The sequence below is a fragment of the Anabrus simplex genome, chromosome 4 (assembly GCF_040414725.1).
Source record: "Anabrus simplex isolate iqAnaSimp1 chromosome 4, ASM4041472v1, whole genome shotgun sequence".
Lineage (NCBI taxonomy): Eukaryota > Metazoa > Arthropoda > Insecta > Orthoptera > Tettigoniidae > Anabrus > Anabrus simplex.
Genome location: NC_090268.1, coordinates 377,252,877 through 377,279,453, shown reverse-complemented (window position 1 = coordinate 377,279,453; position 26,577 = coordinate 377,252,877). Strand labels below are relative to the sequence as shown.

The window sequence follows — 26,577 nt, the reverse complement described above, 5'->3', positions numbered from 1 at the left end:
TCAAGCCAGTCACTGCATAATAGACGGTCGGGTGTGTTACCCAACTGTTCACTGAATGTTGTTCTTTAAATAAGATAGTGCCTTTTCCCTTTTGAGGAAGCCAACACCATCAAGCCAGTCACTGCATAATAGACGGTCGTGGTGTGTTACCCAACTGTTCACTGAATGTTGTTCTTTAAATAAGATAGTGCCTTTTCCCTTTTGAGGAATTTTTGGAATTTCTAATCTCTCGGTAAATGCCTTATTTTCCTAGGATCCAAAAATAACAAAAAGCAATATAAATGGCAAAAGGTCCACCTTTTCAAAACAAAAGAATTATGTTGTTCAGTTTGAATTACAACATTTTAATTTGGTTAATCAGTACCAGTTTCGACATTGTTAGACGTCATCATCAGCCGATCTTAGAATAGGGCAAATATACAAGAAATATACACAATACAAAATACAATACATAACCCTTTACACTTAAAAGATCAATGATGAGATAAAATACAAGAAATGATTGTGCTTGCAGGCCCTCTATTTATAACAAGGTGAAATCTTGATAGTCAATGTAAAACAATGAAAATGAAAACATAACTGTTCATTATTGATTAAGTCTCTGCCATGTTTTAAAACATGAGGTCATGTGTGACGTTAGTAGTCACGATGTCAAAGTGACCTTTGTATAAAGGTTTTAGTTTAAAGATTTAATACACGTTTTTTAAAAGGTTCCTCTGTGGAAAGATGAGTTAAAAACACAGCCGTGAGTAGCAACATGTTGGATCGAATCTTCTAGATCTATAGTGTATCGTAATTGACCAGGTGGATCATGTTACAAGCAAGGTCATTAAAGATATTTTGTGACCAGAGTTTCCCGGTCCTTGCTGTAAGGTACGGAGTGCTGAGGGCCGGGACATGCACGGATCAAGGCAAGGTGTAAGCTTAGGTAGGAGGGGGGGGGGGGGGGGGGATGTGGGTCTGAGGGAGGGGAATGAGGGGCAAAAGTGTGAGTGGAGTCGGGGGGGGAGGGCGTTGTGGTAGGGGAGCATACCTTGAAAAGGTGTTGTGTGTGACACAAAAGACTGAGCTATTATTTGGAAGTTTGGTGTTCATAAAGACGGTAATGGGAACATCATTTTTTTTTTTTTTTTTCTTTCAGAAATGTCATTCAAATTTAGGTTGGAACTGAAATATTGATCCAGATGTATGTAGCAATTTTCAGTGGTATCCAATAACATTTCCAATATCTCTATGTCTTGATCTATACTAATAAATTTGTGTTTTAAATCGTGTACGTGTTGGCCCAATGTGGAAAACCTGTTGTACTTAATTGCATTAATATGCTCCGCATACCTGATTTTGATGCTCCGTCCAGTTTGACTGATGTATGTACGATTACAGTCATTACAACGAAACCTGTAGATCCCTGATTTTAAAAAAAGGGTTGGTTTTGTTTGTTGAAGTGGAATTATGTAAGATCTCCGTATTTCTGTTGTTGGTGCAGAAGGAGATGTTGACGTTATGTTTTCTAAGGATGTTAATGATGCTGTATATGTCTTTATTGAAAGTAAAAATTGAAAACATACTAGGACTAGGTTTGTGTTTTTGTAATGTTGATTTAGGATGATGTCTGAATTTGTTAATTATGCGTTCAATAAATGCCTCGTTAAAACCGTTAAATCTAACGATAGAGCGAATGATGTTTAACTCTTTATTTAAATTTACTTTGGTCATAGGAATTTTGAAGGCGCGATCTACCAAACTATTGTAGCTGGCGCATTTATTGATTTGAGGGTGTGATGAATCTTGTCTTATCATTGTTGCTGTGTGGGTAGGTTTTCTATAAATCTTGTATGAGAAGGAAGAGGGAAGTCTGGATATCGTTAAATCTAGGAAGTTAACCAATCAGTTTGTTTCTGATTCTAGGGTGAATTTAATGTGACGATCTATACTACTAAGATTTATAAGTGTGGCCAGCACATCAATGGTGCGGTCGTCCAGAATTATAAAGGTATCATCAACATACCTAGTCCACAAATGCATGTTTGCAAATTTATCATCTTTATCAACAGCCATATGCTCCAGAAAGTCTAAATAAATATTGGATAAAATGCCGGAGGCTGGTGACCCCATCGCTAAACCTTCTTGTTTGTAAATGACATTGTCGAAGGTAAAGTATTGAATAGGTTAAACCTCTTTATTTATTATTTCAATTTTAACCGTAAAGGTAAAGTAGTTGTTGTTGATTAACAATTTTAAAACGGATATGAAATCGAGAATTTCGAGTTTGCTTAACTGGCTGTTTGTATTTAGGTTCTCTTCAATGATGGGAAAAAGTTCGTTAGTTTTTATGTTCAGATACATATTGACAATGTCAAGGGAGTGCGAAGAATGGTAGAGTTGAAGTTCAAAGCTATCTAGCTTCTCGATTAATTCTATAGTGTTCTCAATGGCTTTATTAGAAGAAAATGTGTAGTGTTTCTTGAGAAATTTTTGAATAAATTGAGATAACTTATATAAGGGGCTAGGCCTATAATTAATAATAGGGCAGAGGGGGACATCAGCCTCATGAATATTCGGTAGCGCTTTTGCAGTCAGTAAACCTGGATTCACGTTAATTAATCTAAGTTTTTCTTGTTCGGTAAAAAGAAACGAAGTATTCTTCAATGTCTGTTTTAGGTTACATTGGATTGAATGAGTTGGGTCCTTCCTAATAACCGGAAAAAAACTATTGCGGAAAAAGGTTTTTTCTTTTCAATGTACTCAGTTTTGTTCATGGTAACTGTTGTATTTCCCTTGTCTGCTTTTGTGATGATGAGTTGATTGTCTTTGATTTTCTTTTTAAGTTTGAGGATGCATTTTCTTTCTGCATAAGATTCCGTGGTGTTATTAGAGTTGGGAGAAGTATATTTTATTTAATTGCCTTTTTACATCCAGTCTTTCTTCTTCTTGCAAGTCCTGAGGCATTTTACTAATGGCTACGTCTGATTCTATAACAAGCTTGGAAGCTGTATTTGTTACGTTAGTATTAGGCTAATTATGTTTCGGACCTTTCGAAAGAATTAAATTTTCCTCATCAACTAGGATAGTGTTAAATAGACTAATTAATGGAGGATGAAACTTTTTACTTGAATTGTCGGAAGTACAGGGTTCTTTAGTTGTTTTTGAGAGGGATGTGAGTGATACTGTTTTTCTCATAAGTGCTTGAAGTTTTTTTATCTAAAGTTAACTGTTTTTGAAATAGTACATTAAATAGCTTGTTGTGAACTTGGTCTTGAAATAAATTCCATTGAGCTCTAGTGAGTAAGCAAGCAGACTCAAGGTGAGCTTCATACATACGATTACGATTATTCAAAAAAAAAAAATTATTAGAGAAAAACTTCAATTTGTTCTTTAACCAAAGTTTATTAGCTTTTTGTTGAAATTTCTGTTGATGAAAAGGGACACGATGTTTTATTATGATGCCTTTTAAGAATTTTTTTTTGCTAGTGGCTTTACGTTGCACCGACACAGATAGGTCCTATGGCGACAATGGGATAGGAAAGGCCTAGGAGTTGGAAGGAAGCGGCCATGGCCTTAATTAAAGTACAGCCCCAGCATTTGCCTGGTGTGAAAATGGGAAACAATGGAAAACCATCTTCAGGACTGCCGACAGTGGGATTCGAACCCATCTCCCAGATGCAAGCTCAGAGGCGCGCACCCCTAACCACATGGCCAACTCGCCCGGTTTTAAGAAATTAGGGGTCAAGTTATGCTTCTTACACTGCTTAATAAATACTATATCTTTGCCCAATTTTCCAATCTTAATGTTTAAGCCCATATAGTATTGGGCTTTTGATTTTGTCTGGTAGGCCATATCATTTAAAGTTAAAAACTGCATCGTATTGAACTGAGAATAACAAAAAGCAATATCGTCCCTGCTCTGGCAAACTAGCGAAACTGACAAACTAAGGAATCTGTAGTTCTGAAGTTCTGGTCTACATTTTGTTATTTATATATTGTCTACCCTCTGACAAAGTCTCACATCTGCAGCTCATTCTGTATGCCTAACACATAAAACCAATAATTAAATATAAAAATTGATTTGACATGAGTAATCACAACTTCTTTCAGCTCTCCTAACCTTTTGACAATTTTCAGATTCGTTAGTTTGCCAGAGCAGGGACGATATAAATTGCAAAAGGTCCACCTTTTCAATACGAAATAATTATGTTCTTCAGTTTGAATAACAACATTTTAATTCGATTACTCGGTACCGGTTTTGATGTTGTTAGACGTCATCATCAGCCGATATTAGAATAGGGCAAATATATAAGAAATATACACAATATAAAATACAATACATAACCCTTTACACTTAAAAGATCAATGATTAAATAACATACAAGAAATTATTGTGCTTGCAGGCCCTCTATTTATAACAAGATGAAATCTTGATAGTCAATGTAAAACAATGAAAATGAAAACACTTAAATGTTGATTATTAATTAAGTAATTGTTCATATATCGGTCAAACTGGATGGAGCATCAAAATCAGGTATGCGTAGCATGTTAACGCAATTAAGTACAACAGGTTTTCCGCAGTGGGCCAAAACGTACACGATTTAAAACACAAATTTATTAGTATAGATCAAGACATAAGATAATGGAAATGTTAAGTAAAGGCTCTTTAGTTGACACCACTGAAAATTGCTACATACATCTGGATCAATATTTCAATTTCAACTTAAATTTGAATGATATTTCTGAACACCCTAAAATTCTTTATGACATTCCCATTACAGTCTTTACAAACATCAAACTTCCAAATAATAGCTCGGACTTTTATGTCGCACCTAACACCTTTTCAAGGTATGCTCCCCTACCACAACGCCCCCCCCCCCCCTACCTGAACTTACACCTTGACCTTGATACATGCATGTCCCGGCCCTCAGTTCCTCTTCACACTCTGTACCTTACAGCAAGCCGAACGAGGTGAGTCTCTTACTAAACGACAACTTTCTTGTCTCATTTTCCTCCTTTAAATCTTATTTTTTAATGGATTCCTTATCTCTTTTCATGCTTCAGGTCCCGCATTGGACTGGGAAACTCTGGTCACACAATATCTTTAATGACCTTGCTTGTAACATGATCCACCTGGTCAATTACGATACACTATAGATCTAGAAGATTCGATCCAAGATGTTCCTACTCACGGCTGTGTTTTTAACTCATCTTTTCACAGAGGAACTTTTTAAAAAACGTGTATTAAATCTTTAAACTAAAACCTGTGACTAGTAACGTCATACATGATCTCAAGTTTTAAAACGTGGCAGAGACTTAATCAATAATGAATAGTTATGTTTTCATTTTCATTGTTTTACATTGACTATCAAGATTTCATCTTGTTATAAATAGAGAGCCTGCAAGCACAATTATTTCTTGTATTTTATCTTATCATTGATCTTTTAAGTGTAAAGGGTTATGTATTGTATTTTATATTGTGTATATTTCTTGTATATTTGCCTTATTCTAAGATCAGCTGATGATGATATCTAACAACGTCAAAACCGGTACCGAGTAACCAAATTAAAATGTTGTAATTCAAACCGAACATAATTATTTTGTATTAAAAAGGTGGACCTTTCGCAATTTGTACTGCTTTTTGTTATTCTCAGTTCAATATGGACCCGTGATGAAGTTTTCAACTTTAAATAGGATCCAAAAGACCTTTCTTGAGATTTAATAAGCTGTCACAATGTGGCGTGCAGTTTTTGTAGGCTGTTATTACTCTCCTCAGAGAGGTGTCTGCTTCTCAAAATCTAAGGGTTTCTATTCATTTATAGGTTACCATGGGCACTAATCTGTTGCAGGACAGCTTCTCACTATCGGAAAAGTCCTAGACCTTTGAACTTCCATTGGCTGTATATCATACCTTCAAGTGTGTTGACAGGAAACTGTAGGATTTCTTTCAGTGTGTATTTTATCATTTTGTGGCTGTCTTCAAGAAACTTCAAAGGAATACAGTTCAGCATAACAGTCTGAGATGGATCAGTTAACATACAGGACACGGAAGAATTTATGAAGGTGAACTTTTGGTCTGACTGAAGGAGAGGAGATTATGACAGCGACTCCAATTTGAGACGTAGATCCTCCATCGTACTGTGGGCGTCAAAGGTAATTCTGTTCCAAAAGTTCACTCCATCTTGCGATACTGCTTTTACACCTCCACTGAAGATAAAAATTAGGCTATCAGTAAGTTGACCTTGAGATATGTTAATGGACACTAATTGAGACATACTGATGTTATAGTCTATCTCAATGAATCTTCTCATTGCTGTTTCAGTCAGATTTAGAGTGGAAGGTTTGTCCTTACCAACAACTGTGTCATCAACACAGTACTGTGAGAGGCTTCAAACCTTCTACGAGTAGATACCCAATTTCCCTAGCAACTGATTCCTCTGAGAGTTCATTCAATGTATGATCCAGTGTGATATTATAAAGTATAGGTGACAATGGTGAACCTTGCAAAACACCTCTTCTTAGATTTCTGCTCTTAGTTCTTGAGTAGTTGGCTTTAGTTTGGATTGTATTGCCTTCTTGAAAAGAGAGGAATAGCTCAACAAGTTTAGATGGAGTGGTAGAACTTTCTAGAACTCTTCTCAGATTGTCTCATGGCCAATGTTAATAAATGCCTTTTGGACATCAAAGAAAACTATGGTTACATCAGTTTTCTCATTCTTTGCCATGGGCAGAATTGACTATTACAATAAAATGTTGTTAACGTGCCTGGTGAGGCAGTGAAACCCCTCTGATTATAGTTGAATGTCATGAATTCTCTCAAACTGCGGGCTAGAATTCTCGATAACCGTACATAAAACTGAACAGATGGAAATGGGCCTCCAATTTGATGCAACTTCCTTATCTCCTGACTTGTAAATCAAGGCAGTTCTTACTTTCTTTCTTACTTACATCCTCATTGCTATTAATATCACACACAGAATCATCTTTCATAACCCTCATTAACACATGATCTGGTCCTGGTGAAGTATTTACAGCTATACCACCTTTCACTGCAAAAATGACTTCCTCCCCAGAGATGCCGAACTGACAGGTGTCATCTAAAGTGAATCATTCTGATGTTGAATTTGCATAATAATTTCATATGTAATCATTGTTGGTTGAACAGAGAGAAGAGAAATACTTTTCAATATCATAAACAGCCATTGTCCGGTCCCAAGTCCGGAATGAGAAAGGAGGAGGGTTTGCTGGTCTGGCACCCAGCTGTAAAATTGCCAACGCCGAGTGTTGGGCGGCGGGAAATAACCTGACTCCCGAAGGGGGCCAACGGCTTCGGGCGAATGAGCCCCTTTGGGTGGGGTGATGGTCCCCACAGTGGAGGAAATGCCACTGGAATCTATTATGCAGCGTCTGTTCTCCAGGTTAGGGGCAGCTGCACAAGGCGTCTGTACTCCAGAGGAGCGGCCTCATTATCACCTCACTGGATCACATCCAGAGTTGTAATTCGGGACCTAGTCCCACACAGGTGACACCTTGACAGTCAACCATGGAAGGTCTTTTAAGGAATACTCCACCGGCTGAACCAAGAGTTCAGAGAAGGCAGCATTCGGATACGGTGGGCTGCCACCTGAAAGATACCGTGAAGTCGGAGGCACGGAAATACCCCAGTACTACATACACGAATGAGACAAAATCAAGAATCAAACCAAAGCAGATAACATACTTCTCTACACACAACATAAACTCACTCATGCAAACCGGTAAACTAAAAGTGATCACCGACATAATGGACCAACACAAAATTCTTATCATGGGATTACAGGAAATTAGAAACACTGACCAGGATGCCTTGGAATCTCAAGGGTACAGAATTTATAAAGGTATACCCGGGAAGAGAGTGATGAAGAATGTCCCACAATTTAGAACAGGATTTTTGGTCAGCCTTAAAATAATAAACTCAGTTCAAGAATTCAGATCACAGTCTCCACGACTCTCAACGCTCACCTTAAAGGCATCTAATAAAATATATACTATAATAAATGCCCATGCTCCCACTAATGATAAAAACAACTCCTCAAAAGACCAGGAGGAAACAGGAGAATTTTGGGACCTATTGGACCAGACCATAGATAACATCCCCAAACACCATATAAAATTATTAATAGGCGACTTCAACACTCAACTAGGCAGAGAAAGAAAATACCGTGACATCATCGGAAAATGGCCAGCACACAAGAAAACAAATAAAAATGGAGAGAGACTAGTTGACCTGTGTAGAAACCATAATTTAATCTCAAAATCTACATGTTTTAAGAGGAAACCTCAAAAACTCAAAACATGGAAACACCCTGACTACACTAAAGGAGAATGGCAACTGGACCACGTCTGCATGGACAAATACCACCACAAAGAGATCTATAACGTCAAAGTCCTCCGAGGAATAGACACAGGTTCAGATCACTACGTAGTTAAAATTAAAATTAAACTCACTCCCCAGAGGAGACAACAAAAGCAAGCCCTTAAAACTAAAAGAAAAATAGATCCTACCCAGCTAATCAACAACAAAAATTACCAGAAAGCAACTGAAAAAATAAAAATCACAGACAAACTTGAAGACTTAGTACACAACCTTAAACAAATTGCAGAAGACCTAGCTCCAATTAAACCACGTAAAAAACACCAATGGTGGAACAGTGAATGTGATGAAACAGTGGAGAAAAGACATCAGGCATGGCTATTACATCAGTCCCAAAAGACAGAAATATCCTATCAAAAGCTAGTAAAACAGAGAAAAGAAAGTACCCACGTCTTAAGAAGAATAAAAAGACAACATCATAAGGACATCCTGCAGTTAACTGAAGAACAGTTCAGTAAAACTAAATCAAGGGACTACTACAAAACCTTCAGAAAGCAGCTCCAAAAATTATGAACCCCCGACCCTACTGATGAAGGATGAAGATGGTAAGCTGGCCCATAACAATAAAGACAATGCAGAAATTCTGGCTAAACATTTCAACAAGCTTTTAAATTGTGAGGAACCTACAGACCTCCTTCATTTGGACACCAACACCCCGATAAAAACATCACCAGAAAACATCAATCCCCCCACAATAAAGGAAGTCTACCAAGCTCTGAATAAATTAAAAAACTACAAAGCGCCAGGAGAAGATCAGACCTTTGCGGAAATCTGGAAATATGCAGGAACCTCAGCAAAAGTTGCCCTCCATCAACAACTTGTCTCTATCTGGATTAAAGAAGAACTACCAGAACACTGGACAACAGCCCTCATTCATCCTCTGCACAAAAAAGGGGACAAAACCGACCCTAATAACTACAGGGGAATCTCTCTCCTAGACATAACATACAAAATATTTTCAATAATCATCCTTAATAGGATTTTACAACTTGAGAAAGAACTAGGAGAATATCAAGGAGGTTTCAGACCCTGGAGGAGCTGTCCTGATCAGATCATGAGTCTTAAGTTGATAATGGACTATAACAGAAGAAGAAATAGAGATATGGTGATAACATTTGTAGATTTCAAGAAAGCTTATGATTGCATCCATAGAGAATCTCTGTTTAAAATTTTAAGACACCTTGGACTACACCCCAAATTAATAAACATGATAAAATTGACTCACCAATACCAAGTCAAAAGTGAAGTTTAGGGGTGAAACATCAGAGACATTTGAAATTAAAACTGGACAACGGCAGGGAGATGGGCTCTCACCACTATTATTTAACTGTGCTCTAGAAATGGTAATGAGGGAATGGTTTAGAAAATGTCCCCCCAAAATAAAGATTGGCCGAAAAATCAAAACAAATTGCCTGGGTTTTGCTGACGATTTAGCATTACTAGCAGTGGACATAAAAGAAGCAAAAACCCAGATATCAGAACTTCAAAACATTGCAAATAAAATTGGCCTCAAAATATCATTTGAAAAAACAGAAATTATGCCCCAAAAACCAACACAGCTAAAAGAAGTCACCATAAATGGTAATAAAATCAAAATAGTAACTCAGTTTAAATATCTTGGAGAAGTAATAACACATAACTTAAATGAAAAAATCTCAATCCAAGTAAGAACAAATAGATTAGCTAAAGCACAAAAATTAACATGGGATATCTACAAAAAGAAATGTCTATCAATAAATACAAAAATAAAACACTACAACACAGTTATAAAACCGGAAGCTACATATGCAGCAGAAACACTCTTTTACCTGAATAAACAATCAAAGACTGACAGACTTCAGAAAATTGAAAGGAGGATTGGAAGAACCTGTATCAACAAAAAATATCAGAAAGATGGACAGTGGCGGTTAATACCTAACAAAGTCGTGTACAAAGAGCTAGAACCCATTACAGATACTATGCGTAAGAGGAGACTGGGATTCTTTGGACATATCATGAGGATGCAGGACTCGAGACTTCTGAAACAACTAGTACAACACAATCTCGTCTCAAAAAATACCACAACAGGATGTAAATGGATCAGAGAAGTAAGAGAGGATCTGAAGGAAATAGGCCTTACAACAGAAGACACCAAAAATAAGATAAAATTGAATACAAAACTCAAGAATACAAACCTCCGCTTTACCCTTACACAAAACAAACCAACAACACGCACATTTTCAGCTGAGGAAAGGGCACGAAGATCGGAGCGTCTGAAGAAGTACTGGGAGGACCGCAAAGCCCGAACAATCCCTTCAAAGAGACCTGAACGACGGACTGACTAAAGTGATCCTATGTGGTCATAAAAGAAGAAGAAGAAGAAGAAACAGGAATTTTGAATTCTTTTACATTAGTAGATAGTAGAGAGTATTTATTTTCCTTCAGATGTACAGTACGTGACCTTAATGATCTATAATGAATAAAAATAACAATGTCTAACCTTATCAGCTTATGTTCAATCAATTTACATTTGCTGAAAAATAAACAACTAACAGACAAATCAAAATAAATTTCCATGAAATCATTGACAGACACTGTCAAAAAGCCCATGGTCACATCCTTTCGGAGATCCGTTATCCATGGGAATACGACAACTGTGTGAACACAAAACAAAATGGCATACATGGCATGAGAAGGTAAAATAAAATAAAATAAAATAAAATAAAATAAAATAAAATAAAATAAAATGCAGATCGGCACATGGTGCTTGGCCATCCATATGGAGGAGTAATGTCCTCCCATTCCTATCCTGACTGACACAGCAAGTCATTTGACATTCCACTTCTACCTGTCAACACGCGACCCATTAAAACTTGCTGAGCCAGACCAACGTTGAAACATCTGCTGAGTCAGTGTCCTCTATTTTTCTCGTGTATCTACCTAGTACATTGTTCTACTTCCATTACTCACTATGACATCATTATCTGACTACTTGCCATTTAAATAACTACAAGCTAAATCCACCAATACAATCCAGTAAATGAAATGGCGTATGGCTTTTAGTGCCGAGAGTGTCTGAGGACAAGTTTGGCTCGCCAGATGCAGGTCTTTTTTGATTTGACACTGCAAGGTGACCTGCGGAAATGATGATGAAGAAAACACACACACCCAGTCCCCGTGCCAGCGAAATTATGGTTAAAATTCGTGACCCTGGCAGGAATCGAACCCAGGACCCCTGTGACCAAAGGCCAGGACGCTAACCTTTTTAGCCATGGAGCCGGACTACAATCCAGTATTACACTCTTTATCAACCATTATAATTACCCACAAGTTACTGTTTGGGCACCCCCGAGGGGGGCCTTGTTGGGTACCAGTACCGGTGTGCTTAATTGCACTCCTCTGCTGGCCTGTTCAGGAAAATAAATAATAAGTTTATATCTAGTGATAATAATATTGAAATTAATCATCTGTATCATGATTTACGGTAAAGTGAAAGTTGGGTAATGTTTGACCTTCGCGTTGAGTGGACAATGGCTGTGTAAGTAATAATTCAAATTATTTCAAAATATTTTGGCCCAGCGACAAGTTTATTATTATTATTATTATTATTATTATTATTATTATTATTATTATTATCATTATTATTATTATTATTTAGCGTATGATGCTACAGTTGACAATCGGTTATATACAAAACAGACACACACACATAAAAAATTGAATTTATTTACATGTTGTTGTTTGAGTCATCAGTCCATAGACTGGTTTGATGCAGCTCTCCATGCCACCCTATCCTGTGCTAACCTTTTTCATTTCTACGTAGCTATTGCATCCTACATCTGCTCTAATCTGTTTGTCATATTCATACCTTGGTCTACCCCTACCGTTCTTGCCACCTACACTTCCTTCAAAAACCAACTGAACAAGTCCTGGGTGTCTTAAGATGTGTCCTATCATTCTATCTCTTCTTCTCGTCAAATTTAGCCAAATCGATCTCCTCTCACCAATTCGATTCAGTATCTCTTCATTCGTGATTCGATCTATCCATCTCACCTTCAGCATTCTTCTGTAACACCACATTTCAAAAGCTTCTATTCTCTTTCTTTCTGAGCTAGTTATCGTCCATGTTTCACTTCCATACAATGCCACGCTCCACACAAAAGTCTTCAAAAACATCTTTCTAATTCCGATATCAATGTTTGAAGTGAGCAAATTTCTTTTCTTAAGAAAGCTCTTCCTTGCTTGTGCTAGTCTGCATTTTATGTCCTCCTTACTTCTGCCATCGTTGGTTATTTTACTACCCAAATAACAATATTCATCTACTTCCTTTAAGACTTCGTTTCCTAATCTAATATACCCTACATCACCTGCCTTCGTTCTACTGCACTCCATTACTTTTGTTTTGGACTTATTTATTTTCATCTTGTACTCCTTACCTAAGACTTCATCCATACCATTCAGCAACTTCTCGAGATCTTCTGCAGTCTCAGATAAAATAACAATATCATCGGCAAATCTCAAGGTTTTGATTTCCTCTCCTTGGACTGTGATTCCCTTTCCAAATTTCTCTTTGATTTCCTTTACTGCCTGTTCTATGTAAACATTGAAAAGGAGAGGGGACAAACTGCAGCCTTGCCTCACTCCTTTCTGGATTGCTGCTTCTTTTTCAAAGCCCTCGATTCTTATCACTGCAGACTGATTTTTATACAGGTTGTAGATAATTCTTCGTTCTCGGTATCTGATCCCTATCATCTTCAGAATCATAAATAGCCTGGTCCAATCCACATTATCGAATGCCTTTTCTAGATCTACGAATGCCATGTACGTGGGCTTGTCCTTCTTGATTCGATCCTCTAAGATCAGACGTAAAGTCAGGATTGCTTCACGTGTTCCTACATTTCTTCTGAAGCCAAATTGATCTTCCCCCAACTCAGCTTCAACTTGTTTTTCCATTCTTCTGTAAATAATACGTGTTAAAATTTTGCAGGCATGAGATACTAAACTAATAGTGCGGTAGTTTTCACACCTGTCAGCACCGGCTTTCTTGGGAATAGGTATAACAACATTCTGCTGAAAATCGGATGGGACTTCTCCAGTCTCATACATCTTGCACACTAAATGAAATAACCTTACCATGCTGGTTTCTCCTAAGGCAGTCAGTAATTCAGCGGGAATATCATCAATTCCAGGTGCCTTGTTCCCATTTTGGTCACTCACAGCTCTGTCAAACTCTGACCTCAAAATTGGGTCTCCCATTTCATCAGCATCAACAGCCTCTTCATGTTCCAAAACGAAATTATCTACATCGTTACCTTGATATAACTGTTGGATATGCTCCTGCCATCTTTCTGCTTTGTCTTCTTTCCCTAGAAGTGGCTTTCCATCTGAGCTCTTAATATTCATGCACCTAGATTTCCTTTCTCCAAAGGTTTCCTTGATTTTCCTGTATGCAGCATCTACCTTTCCCAGGGCCATACAGCCTTCGACATCCTTGCACTTCTCCTTCAGCCATTCTTCCTTAGCTACCTTGCACTTTCTATCCACTTCATTCTTTAATCGCCTGTATTCTTTTCTGCCCTCTTCATTTCTAGCATTCTTGTATTTTCGTCGTTCATCAATCAGGTCTAGTATCTCCTGAGTTATCCACTGATTCTTAGTTGATCTTTTCTTCCTTCCTAACATTTCTTCAGCAGCCCTACTGACTTCATTTTTCATGACTCTCCACTCTTCCTCTACTGTGTTTCCTTCGGCCTTTTCATTTAGTCCTTGTGCAACATGTTCCTTGAAACAATCCATCACACTCTTTTCTTTCAACTTGTCTAGATCCCATCTTTTTGCATTCTTTCCTTTCTTCAATTTCTTCAATTTCAGATGGCATTTCATGACCAACAAGTTGTGGTCAGAGTCCACGTCTGCTCCTGGGAAAGTTTTGCAATCCAACACCTGGTTTCTGAATCTCTGCCTAATCATAATGAAGTCTATTTGATACCTTCCAGTGTCTCCAGGTCTCGTCCACGTATACAGCCGTCGTATGTGGTGTTTGAACCAAGTATTGGCGAGGACTAAATTATGGTCAGTGCAGAATTCAACCAGCCGACTTCCTCTTTCGTTCCTTTGTCCCAATCCAAATTCTCCTACTGTGCTACCTTCTCTTCCTTGGCCTACCACTGCGTTCCAGTCTCCCATCACAATTAGATTCTCGTCACCTTTGACATATTGTATTAAATCTTCTATCTCCTCATATATTCTTTCAATTTCTTCATCATCCGCTGAACTAGTAGGCATATAGACCTGCACTATTGTGGTGGGCATTGGTTTGGTGTCTATCTTGGCGACAATAATTCTTTCACTATGCTGGTCGTAGTAGCTTATCCGCTGCCCTATTTTCTTCTTCATTATTAAACCAACTCCTGCATTACCCCTGTTTGATTTCGTGTTGATAATTCGGTAGTCGCCTGACCAAAAATCCTGTTCTTCCTGCCAACGTACTTCACTTATACCAACTACATCTAACTTTAGCCTATCCATCTCCCTTTTCAGATTCTCTAACCTACCACAACGATTCAAACTTCTAACATTCCACGCTCCGACTCGCAGAATGTCAGTATCCATCTTCCTGATGATCGCCCCCTCTCGTGTAGTCCCCACCCGGAGATCCGAATGGGGGACTAGTTTACCTCCGGAATATTTTACCCGGGAGGAAGCCATCATCAGTACATCATTCATACAGAGAGAGCTGCATGTCCTCGGGAGGTGGTTACGGCTGTAGTTTCCCGTTGCTTTCAGCCGTGTAGCAGTATCAACACAGCTAAGCCATGTTGAGTATTATTACAAGGCCGTATCAGTCAATCATCTAGACTGCCGCCCTTGCAACTACCGAAAGGCTGCTACCCCCCTTTCGATGAACCATTCGTTAGTCTGGTCTCTCAACAGATACCCATCCGATATGGTTGCACCTGCGGCTCGGCTATCTGCATCATTGGGACACGCAAGCCTCCCCACCGCGGCAAGGTCACATGGTTCGCAGAGGAGGTTTATTTACATACTAATATATATATACTAGCAATTACCCGCGGCTTTGCTCGCGTGGATTTCATAATGTGATGAAAGTAATCATTCCTCGGCATTGTACTACGACATTATCCCAAAATTCCTAAAGTATAAAAATTCACCCAAAAATTGAGTTTCCTTTATCCCAGAAATTCTTTGTAAACCATGTTTGTGGTATTACCTTTTTTGGGCTAAGGCGACCATGCGATATAGAACTGTACATGTGAGAAACAGTCTTCTCTCGAGTCGAAAAAATAAAGATATAAATACACCCCCATATTCCCACATCTGTAACATCTTCAGTTTTTGAGATATTCATAAGTATCCCCATAAAAAGAATTCAACCCCTTGATCAGTCCTTTCCCCACCCCCACTCCCATTTAAGTATATTTCCGAAAACAAAAATACATGTTTCTTTATTTTTAAAGGAGATTCCAAATACCAATTTTCATGTCTGTAACATATTCAGTTTTTAAGATATAAGTATCTTCATAAAAAATAATTCAACTATTTTTTACTTCTTTCCCCCCCCTCGTGAAGTGCCATCTCCGAAAACAAAAAGGTACATGTTCCTGCATTTTTAAAGGACTTCCCAAATAACAAGTTTCTTGTCTCTAACATGTTAAGGTTTTGACATATAATGTAGGTATATCGGTACTCATTTTAAAAATTAAACCGCTTTTCCAATTCCTTTCAGCCCCTTAACTGGATTTTCCGAAAACAACAAAATACGTGTTTCATTATTTTTAAAGGACATTCCAAATTCCATTTTTCATGTCTGTACATCTGTAACACCTTCAGTGTTTGAGATAAATGTATACTCATAAAAATAATTCAACTTCTTCTACTTCACTTCTTTCCACCCTTCTCCCGGTTTAAGTGGAATTTCCAAAAACAAAATAAATGCGTGTTTCTTTATTATGAAAGGAAATTCAAAATACCAATTTTCACGTCTGTAACAGCTTCAGTTTTTAAGATAAAGTATCCTCATAAACATATTTCAACTCCTTATTTACTTATTTTCAACCCCACACCCCTTACGTAGATTTTCTGAAAAAACAAAAACAAATGCGTGTTTCTTTATTTTTAAAGGAGATTCCAAATACTAATTTTTACGTCTGTAAAATCTTCAGTTTTTGAGACATAAGTATCCTCATAAACGTAATTCAACTCCTTTTTCACCCCCTCCCCCTTCCTACCCATTAAGCTGATTTCCCCCTCTGCAAAAAATGCGTGTTTCTTTATTTTTAAAGGAGATTCCAAATACCAATTTTCACGTCTTTAACATTTTTAGTTTTTGAGATATAAGTATCCTCATAAAAGGAATTCAAATCCTTTTTCACCCCACCCCATTAAATTGATTACTCCCCTCCAAAAAATGCGTGTTTCGTTATTTTTAAAGGAGAGTCCAAATACTAATTTTCACGTGTGTAACATCTTTAGTTTTTGAGATATAAGTATCCTCATGAAAACACAGCGATCCCAACATGACCCACTTTTCACTATGTTGCGCAGGTTACAGGAAAGATGTCCTGTCCGGCACTTATGGCTCAATTCGCCATACACTGTATGAGGACGTAGAATGCCATTAGTAGCGAGATAGTTGAACTCTCTGCAATCTATTCGAGAACTTTATTTTTCAAGGAGATTCCAAATACCAATTTCCACGTCTGTAAGCTTCACATTTGAGATATAAGTTTCTCCGGAAAAAGAATTCTTTTTTTTTTAACTTCCTTTCACACTCCCCACTTAAGTGAATTTTCCAAAAATAAACACTACCCACTTCTTTAAAAGAGCTTCCAAATATGAAGATCACGACTGTAACATCTTCAGTTTTTGAGATAGATGTATCTTCGTAAAAGGAATTCATCTCTGCCCCCCCCCCACCAAGTTTATTTCTCCCCACCAAAAAAATGCGTGTTTCTTTATTTCTAAAGGAGATTCCAAATACCAGTTTTCACGTCTGAAACATGTTAAGTTTTTGAAATATACTGTAGATATGCTAATTTTAAAAATTCACCCCCTTTTCCAGTTCCCCTTAAATGGATTTTCTGAAAAAAAAAAAATGTTTCTATACATTTTCAGGAAATTCCAATGACCAGTTTTCAAATCTGTAATATGCTACCTGTCTGAGATTATTTGCAGATACAGTCTTTTTTAAAATTCACACCGCATGTCACTCCTGTTCACCCCCTATTTATCCGATTATCCAAAAACACAAAAGTACGTGTTTCTTTATTTTCAAAGGAGATTCCAAACTCCAGTTTTCATGTCTGTAACATCTTCAATTTTCAAGATATAAGTCTCCTCATAAAAGGTGTTCAACCACTTTTCCCCCCATTTTCAACCCCCCCCCCCCAATGGGATTTTCTGAAAACAGAACAGTATGTGTTTCTTTATTTTTAAAGAAGATACCAAATACCAATTTTTACGTCTGTAAACTTTTAAGTTTTTGAGATATAGATATCCTCATTTTAAAAATTCACCCCCCCCCCCTTTAATCCCCCATTTATTGGATTTTCCCAAAACAAAAAAATACGTGTTTCTTTATTTTTAAAGGAGATCCCAAATACGAATTTTCAGGTCTGTAATATCTCCAGTTTCTGAGATATAAGTATCCTCATTAAAGACATTTAACTGTTTTTTCACCCCTCCTATTGGGATTTTCCAAAAACAAAAAAATACGTGTTTATTTTTAAAGGAGATTCTAAATACTAATTTTTACATCTGTAAACTTTGTAAGTTTTGAGAAATAGATACACTCATTTTAAAAATTCACCCCTCTTTTCACCCACTTGGCAATGGAATATCCAAAAATCCTCCCTTAGCGAGCACCTACATTGTAATATGAATGTATACCCAAGATTTCATTCCTTTATGTCCAGTAGTTTTGGCTCGGCGATGATGAATCAGTCAGTCAGTCAGTCAGTCAGGACAAGTTATCTATATATATAAAATAGCTTGTCCTGACTGACTGACTGACTGATTCATCATCGCCGAGCCAAAACTACTGGACATAATGAAATGAAATTTTGGGGATACATTCATATTAAGATGTAGGTGCTCGCTAAGAGAGGATTTTTGGATATTCCGTCGCTAAGGGGGTGAAAAGGGGGGTGAAATTTTAAAATGACTGAATCTATATCTCAAAACTTTAAAAGTTTACAAATGTAAAAATTGGTATTTAGAATCTTCTTTAAAAATAAGGAAACACGTATTTTTTTGTTTTCAGAAAATCCCAATAGGAGGGGCAAAAAAGGGTGAAAAAGGGGTTGAATGCCTTTAATCAGGATACCGGTACTTATATCTCAGAAACTGAAGGTATTACAGACCTGAAAATTGGTACTTTTGATCTCTTTTGAAAATAAAGAAACATGTACTTTTTTTGTTTTTGGAAAATCCAAATAATGGGAGTGTGAAAAGGGGGGTGAATTTTTAAAATCAGTGTATCTCTATCTCAAAACTTTGAAAGTTTACAGATGTAAAAATTGGTATTTAGAATCTTCATTAAAAATAAAGGAACATGTATTTTTTTGTTTTCAGAAAATCCCAACAGGAAAGGTGGAAAGGGGTGAAAAATGGGTTGAATGCATTTAATGAGGATACTTATATCTCAGAAACTGAATATATTACAGACCTGAAAATTTGTGTTTTGGATCTCCTTTAAGAATAAAGAAACACGTATTTTTTGTTTTTGGAAAATCCAATTAATGGGGGGTGGGAGGGGGTGAATTTTTAAAATGAGTGTACGGTATCTATATCACAAAACTTTTAAAGTTTATAGATGTAAAAAGTTAGTATTTAGAATCTCCTTTAAAAATAAAGAAACACGTATATTTTTGTTTTCGGAAAATCCAAATAGGAAGGGTGCAAAAGGGCAGCCCTGAAGATGGTTTTCCGTGGTTTCCCATTTTCACACCAGGCAAATGCTGGGGCTGTACCTTAATTAAGGCCACGGCCGCTTCCTTCCAACTCCTAGGCCTTTCCCATCGTCGCCATAAGACCTATCTGTGTCGGTGCGACGTAAAGCCCCTAGAAAAAGAAAAAAAAAAAAAAAAAAAATGTGTTGAATGCCTTTAATGAGGCTAATTATATTTCAGAACCTGAAGATATTACAGACCTGAGAATTGGTATTTGGGATCTACTTTAAAATAATAAATAAACAGGTATTTTTCGTTTTTGGAAAATCCAAATAATGGGGGGTGAAAAGGGAGTGAATTTTTAAAATGAGTGTATCTACATCCTAAAATTTTAAACATTTACAGATGTGAAAATTGGTATTTTGAATCTCCTTTAAAAATAAAGAAGCATGTATTTTTTGTTTTCGTAAAATCCCAATAGGAGGGGTGTAAAAGGGTGAATAATGGGTTGAATGCCTTTAATGAGGATACATATATCTCAGAAACTGAAGATATTACAGAACTGAAAATTTGTATATGGAATCTCCTTTAAAAATAAAGAAACACGTAATTTTTTTTTGTTTTTGGAAAATCCAATTAATGGCTGTTAAACAGGAGTGACATATTTGGGTGAATTTTTTGAAAGACAGTATCTACAGAATATCTGAGAAACGTAGAATGTTACAGACGTAAAAAGTGATATTTGGAATCTCCTGTAAATGTAAAGAAACATAGGCGATTCGTTTTTGGAAACTCCTCTTAAGGAGAACTAACAAGGGGAATAAATTTTAAAATGAGAATTTATACAGAATATCTCAAGAAACTTAACATGTGACAGAAGTGAAAAATGGTATTGTTATCTCTATAAAAATAAGGAAACGTGTATTTTTAGTTTTCGAATATAGGCCTTGGGTGGAGGGGGGGAGGGGGAAGTGACTGAAAATGGAGTTGAATTCTTTTAATTAGGCTACTGTTATCTCAAAAAATGAAGATGTTACAGATGTGAAATTTGATATTTGGAATCTGCTTTAAAAGTAAAGAGGCACGAATTCTCGGAAAATCCAATGAATGGGGAGTGGGGGAGGTGAAAGAATTGAAAAATTAATTGACTTAATTGTATAAGAATACTTACATCTAATAAAAACTAAAGTTGTTAGGGCCTACAGACGTGAAAATTGGTATTTGGATCTCCTTTAAAGACAAAGAAAAGCCCGTTTTGTGGGGGGATCATCTTGGGAGGCATGAGTGAAAAGGAGTTGAATTCCTTTCATGAGGACACATAAATAAAAAACTGAAGAAGTTACAGTCGTGATAAATGGTATTTAGAAGATCCTTTACTATTAAAGAAACAAGTATTTTTTGCAGGAAAGTTCACTTGACAGGGGTGGGGGGGAGGAGTGTGAAAGTGAAAAAAGTTAATTATTTTAATCTGAAAACTGAAGGTAATAGACTTAAACAATGGTGTTTGGAATCTCCTTTAAACACATAGAAACAAGCCTTCTTTTAGGTTTTTTTGGGGTGAGGGGTAAATAAACTTAACGGCGGTGGGGTGTAAAAGGAGTTGAGACCAACTAATTTTACTGTTCATAAGGTATTTATAAGGAACCTCCGTTGCTCAGGCGGCAGCCTCTCACAGCTGGGTTTCGTGGTTCAAATCCCGGTCTCTCCATGTGACATTCGTGCTGGACAAAACGGAGGTGGGACAGGTTTTTCTCCGGATACTCCGGTTTTCCCTGTCATCATTCATTCCAGCAACACTGTCCAATATAATTTCATTTCATTTGTCATCCATTAATCATTGCCCCAGAGGAGTGCGACAGGTTTCGGCTGCCGGCACAATTCCTATTGTTGCCGCTAGATGGGGGCTTTATTCATTCCATTCCTGACCATGTCGAATGACTGGAAACAGGCTGTAGATTTTCGATGTACTTATTCTGATCACAAACCGATCATTTTTAATCTTTCCTTGGTTCGTTTTCAAGAGCCATCTTTCCCTTCGGAGAACGTTCTTAGATGACAGTACCTTCTCCTGGCATATAAATAAAAATTTAAACACATTTGAAATAAACGATAGGAATGAGATTGACCGTCCAGTTTTTCACCTCTATAATAAGGTCAATAATGCACGGAAGTACGTCATTCGTATCGCCAGAAATCCCCCACACTTGCCTACGCGCGACAATAGTGCTGGTCACATTCTCAACAATGACAATGGCAGCAGATGTAATTTACCACCAAGTAGCGGTCTTGCATCTTGCTGTTGGGTCCAGAACATCTATAATAATAATAATAATAATAATAATAATAATAATAATAATAATAATAATAATAATAATAATAATAACAATGTTCTGGACCGTCGTCAAATGTGCAGATCGCGCTGGAAACGGGTCCTGGACGGGTAATGACTAAGAATGCAGTCCGGCTGCGGGTTCAGAACCGCCAAGGCACCCAAGACGACACCACGCCGGATCTCCTGAAGGATTTGATCCACATTAAAAATGCTTATAGGAAAAGATGGCAAAGATTTAGGGACGCAACTGACCGGGTGGAATACCTGGACCTAGCCCGGGAAGTACTAAATCGATTGCTGGAAAGAAAGATTGAAAAATGGAGGGAGACTTGCCGTAATCTATTAGAAAACGAGTCAGATTGCGAATTTTGGCAGATTATATATCTAAAACAATAAGCATTCAATTACAAATTTCAGTGTAATACCGTAGCGAAGCACGGGTATCTTGCTAGTTTTATATATATACAAACTCCACATTAAAAAAAGTTAATGTGGGGGTCTTTCAGTCTCTTAGAGACGAATGTCCAGCTCTTCCAGCCAAGAGAATGCCTCAGGGGTCACTCGGTGAAAGTCCTCAATGGAACCAGCAAAAGCTCGCAGAGGGCAGTCCTTCAGAATGTGCAGGATGGTTTGCACTTTAGCCCCACAGTCACAAGCTGGAGAGTCTTTCCAGCCCCAATGATGCAGGACAAAAGCGCTTCTTCCTACTCCGCAGCGAATCCTGTTGAGTGTGGCCCAGGTGGAGCAAGGAAGGTTGAACCCAGGCAACTTTGTAGTTGGATTCCCGATGTTGACAATCCCATGAGTGTGTGATTGAGACCATTCATGTTTCCATATTTCATCAGGCTTGAAATGTGAATTAACTAATTACTTTGCCATCTTCCAGGAAGGTTTCCGTAACTTGAGTCTCATTACGGCATTTTCATCTGTATCTTGATGTATTGGGAGGTAATTATTCTTTGCTATCCTGGCCCATACTCTAACAAGGGCGCTTTGCCGTCTGATGTGAGGAAGTTGAATGTTGCTCAGTAATGGTAACCATCGAACAGGAGTAGAGCGCGATGTACCAGATATAATTCTCATTGTATGGTGCAGTTGGACAGCAACCAGACTAGTGTGGGAGCTATTGAGCCATACAGAGGAGCAATATTCAGCTGGTGAATATACTATTGCTAGAGCAGTTGTTCATAGTGTGCATGCATCTGCGCCCCATGAAGTACCAGCTAGTCTACCCAGCAAGTTGTTACGGCTTTTAGCTTAGCAGCCAGTTTCCCAAGATTGCGTCGATAGGTTAACCCTGGAGTGGTCGCATGGGTTTTGTCAATATTAATGGTCGCACCGGGCCTCTCAGACCCATTTTTTCTCAGTGTTTTACTAATAGATTTTTTATACTTTATTTCCAATTACAGTATTATAGGACATTATTTAGTTTATTTTAATGCAGTTTACATGACTACAATATTTAACTATCCTGTTTCTTAACCAAAAAGTGTATTTTTATAATTACACTGAAAAACTGATTGTTTTCTGTTAATATGTGAAAGAGTAAAATGGTAAGAGTAAATGTAATTTAAATAATTTTTTCTTTTTTTCCTGCATTTACATGCACAAAGCAACACTTTCATCTATTTTCTACACAGTCTTAATAAAGCATATTTTTGAGAATTTCACACTTGAACTATTGGTACAAAAATATGGATTTTTTTTAGGTATGTGTGAATTGTGTGTCATAATTCATACAATAAAAATCAAATTAGTTTCAGAAACACATCCAAGTACAGGGAAACATCACTTTAATCAATTTCTATGCACATTCTGCAGCCTAGTTGTCCATGTTCTCTGCAAATGAAATTTTGGCACTTGGGGCAGATGGAGGATGTCTTTGTTTGTTGTGCAGAAATGACATCTCTTTCTTTTCCTGGGAACTTCTGTGCCAGGTGCTTGCACAGGGTAGTTATACCCAGAATTAGCTTCATTCAATTGTTACACAGATGAAAAAGTGTTCTAAACTAACAATGCAAAGTTTGACAACAAAGACTAATGTTAACTGTCGCACCGGGTCTGCGAGACCCTGAACAGCCTGTACGCTCAAAGTTTCCAAGGCAACTGAAAATGGGCTACTGTGTTCGGCTGAAGGTCGGGAGTCAAGAAGCTACCAGGGAGGCAGAAGTGTTCAGTATGTCCACCCGGGTCTCGTAGACCCATCGCGACCACTGCAGGGTTAAGGACCTATCTAAAGTTACACCAAGATATTTTGGGTTGGTGTTACACTGCAGTGTGTGGTTTCCAAACCTGATCGTAGGTTGATAGTTTGCCAGCCTGTTATTTAGGTGGAACGCAGCTACCTCTGTCTTTAGTGGACTAGGTTTCAGGCACCATTTTTTGAAATAATCACCCATCTTGTCAAGGTCTTGGGATAGAATGTCTTCTGCCTCATTGAAGTCTGTTGTTTGTGAGGTTGATATCATCTGCATAGATGAACTTGCAAGATATGGTTGGTAACCAATCCAAACTCTGACTACACCCGATGTTGCTTAACTATACCGGGCCTTGTAGGATGCTAAAAGGTTTGTTTTTTCCACCTATTCAATACATATAAAATTTATAAATTAGGAATTTATTATTGATTCCACTTGAGACATGTTTCGCTCTTCATTGAGGGCATCATCAGTCAAAATATCACCTCAAGGTAAAAAATCAGGTAACTGGTTAGTAGTTGACATGTACAAATTAATACATATTATTAATACAATTACAAAAATTAAGTATGGGAAATAGTTGTACAAAAGTGATGGTTGAACATATAGGTTTATAGATGAAAAGTCAGCATTAATGCCTAAAATTAACATAGTAGAGTTCGGCAGTGGTGCTCTGGAGAAACAGTTGACGCAATCATAGGAAAAAAAAAAAGAGTTTAAAAATATTTACATTATAACAATTAAGGGAGAAAAGGTGTAGTGTTCGGCGTCAATGTTTGTAACCAAAAATTAATGTCAAAGGTTGGTAACTATACAGTATTTACATTGTTCAATTGAACAGTTGAGATAAAGTTTTAAAATATTTACATTATAACATTCAGCGTAAATGTTTGTAATAAAAACTAATGTCAATAGTTGGTAACTATATAGTAATTACATTATCTAATTGAATAGTTGAGAATTTACAATTATATACATAATTACACAAGAGCAGCTGGTGTGCAAGGATAAAAAATTTTCAGTACCAAGTGCGTCCTGATGTTTTAGAGGTTGGAAGAAGGATTTAGCATTGACATTTCAGAAATATGTAGAGCAGTTTATTTTAGTTAAAATCACCGGGGGTAGGGAAATATTTCATAGCCAAATGAGGTTTTATAGGCATCAAGTTGCAGCGCCGAGATCGGTACGGAGACTGGTCAGTGTGGATGGAGATTCATGGGTATTCGGTGCGTTTGAACGGCAACAATGGTGACAAAATTTTGGCAAAAATCGGCAAAATTTCAAAAGACATTAATTTCCTTAAAGAATGTGTTAAGCTAAATTTAGTACCTAAATTCTTGAGACCACTGCAAAGGAAAAGCATTCCGTTTCAAAACTCGACTATCACCCAAAACAAAGTCAACAACATCTGGTTGAAGGACGAGATTAAACAACTATACAGGAAAAAATCATTCTTAAATTTACAGCTTTATCGAACGCATTTAACCCTTGCACAACACTTATCCCCTCTTGAATGGCAATCTTTCCTAAGACATACTGACAATAAATTAACCAACGTACTAGAAAAGAAACAAGATACATTAAACCTCAAACTAGCCCGTCTGAAGGGAACCAAACCAAGCACATCAAACCACAATAAGAACAATAACACTACATCCATTATTTCAAACAACACCCCTACTACCATCAATTTGTCTGACACCACCTTCTCTGACATAGAAATGAACCTCCTAAACAGAGGCCTAAAACACAATTGGCCTAACCCCAATACTATCGATGACCTAACCACCACTATTGCAGAAGTAGAATCCAACATTAGTAAACAGATCACCACAGAGAAACAAAATGACGTCAGACATGAAATAAAAAAGAAACTGCCCTTAATGAGTTAAAAACCAACAAAAACACTACCCTCTCAAACCAAATCCACGCTTTAAAGACCAAAATAAACACCAATAACGTTATAGTAACGAAAGCCGACAAAGGTAACACAACTGTACTCATGAACAAACAGGACTACATAAAAAAAACTGAAGAATTCTTTTCCGACACAACCTACACCACCATCAACAAGGATCCTATACCAAAAGTACAACGCAACTTGAAAACCCTTCTCAAAAATTTAACTTTCCTCTTAAATGACCATGAAATCTTTAAACTAGTCAACATGAATCCAACTTTACCCACAGCCAAGTCCTTACCCAAAACCCACAAAAAAGACATCCCCATCCGACCAATTATCAACAGTAGAGGCAGTCCAACATACAAAACTTCAAGATTTCTACACTACTTTCTCAAAAAACACTACAAATTCAACAACAAAAACCCCATTAAGAACTCAATTGACCTATGTCAAACCCTGAATAAATTTACACTGCAACCAAACCACATTCTATGTTCCTTTGACATCACCAACATGTATCCGAACATCCCAGTTCTCGAAACCATCAACATCATAAAAAACAACCTCTCCAAACACAGTGGACTAAGCAAAATAGAAATTGATGAGTTCATTAAAATATTAACCTTTATATTGAACAATAATTACTTCACGTTCAGCAACAAGATTTACCATCAAAAGGGCTTAGCTATGGGAGACCCTATTTCTGGCATTCTAGCGAACATCTATATGGACAACTTAGAACACAATAAAATTATAAATTCCATCAATGGCATTCATCTTTGGCTCCGCTATGTCGACGACACACTAGTAATCATCGATAAACAGTGCAACAACAGCGACAACATCCTCACATTCCT

The 26,577-nt window shown here is 37.3% G+C and overlaps 1 protein-coding gene across 4 annotated transcripts in view; it reads right to left on the bottom strand.

The window, feature by feature from the left end:
- LOC136872020 (trans-1,2-dihydrobenzene-1,2-diol dehydrogenase) overlaps positions 1 to 26,577 on the bottom strand; it is a 165,569-nt gene that overhangs the window by 112,149 nt on the left and 26,843 nt on the right. The window contains exon 1 of one of the 4 annotated variants that reach the window (XM_067145837.2): positions 10,878 to 10,980. The exons of the other annotated variants lie outside the window; for them this stretch is intronic. The gene's annotated coding sequence lies outside the window, so the exon portion shown is untranslated. Of the gene's footprint in view, positions 1 to 10,877; positions 10,981 to 26,577 lie in introns of those variants that run through there. 4 annotated transcript variants of the gene reach the window in all.